The sequence below is a fragment of the Penaeus monodon genome, chromosome 27 (assembly GCF_015228065.2).
Source record: "Penaeus monodon isolate SGIC_2016 chromosome 27, NSTDA_Pmon_1, whole genome shotgun sequence".
NCBI classification, from domain to species: Eukaryota; Metazoa; Arthropoda; class Malacostraca; order Decapoda; family Penaeidae; genus Penaeus; species Penaeus monodon.
The window spans coordinates 39,828,901-39,829,968 of record NC_051412.1 but is presented as its reverse complement, the minus strand read 5'-3'; positions in this window follow the sequence as shown (position 1 = coordinate 39,829,968).

The following is a 1,068-nucleotide window of genomic DNA, read 5'->3' as shown; positions in this document are numbered from 1 at the left end:
GGTCGTGTCGTCATCTCTGGACAAACAAAATTCTCAAGAGAAACCTACAGTCAATATTAAATTTACCCGTCAGCAAAGGGTAGATGACAGATAAAGATCATAGCGTGCGAAATTCAGCCTTTCTCACCTGGGGAAAGTTCATAAAATGCGATGTTTACGGAAACTGACCGACCCAGACCCAGGTCATTCCTCTGGAGGCGTCGAGAGCCCCTGCTTGTAATTAGCCTTAATCCCCAATTATCTCATTAAGGGTCGTCACCTTTCTTTTGTCTCAAGACAATAGGGGGCGTGTTCGCACAGTGGGAGGCTCGTCTGGTGACCCATTCTCGCCCTTAAGAACGGGTCATAAAGGCGGTTTTCCCATCTCAGACAGACGCTTTGGGGCTATGATGGATAAGCCAAGTCAGGTCAGGGAGGAAATGAGATGTAGATTTGCTGTGATCTCGAAGCGGTTAAGCATTTACCTAACTTTTTGAAAATTAAGCGCACCTTTTGCATAGTGGAGAAGTGAATGTGAAGTTCTGTGACATCTAACGTGATGACAAAGTTTGCTTTATCAAACAATGTGAAGTGATTATAAAGACTACAAGAACTACAAACTAAACCTGTTCTCATCTGCCGATATGTAGAATCAAAAAAAACACACAAAAAAATATAAATAACGCAACCTCAAAACATTAATCATATTTCCATGGGAATATCGCCCTTAAGAAACTTTCTTAAGGATGAGGATGGATCACAAGGCGAATGACCTCAGTTGACCTGTATCAGGTCATCTGATTCGGGTATCTTAAGAATTCATTTTCTTCATCTCACATACCGTAATCAATCTGAGAGAATAAGGCAAAGTCGACATTCCTACTGCCCAAAGATATTTAGGGATATATTTAGAAAATCGAGGCAATCAAGATGTTTGAGGTCTCTTTAGAATGTTGATAGATCATTATGCTGAATGACCATTGCTAGGTTATGAGAATTGCCACAAGACGAAATTCCCGTTGTGCGAACCCGTCTTGTATTGTCTTGAGAAAAAGGCTGGACAGTGAACATTGTTGAGATAAATATACA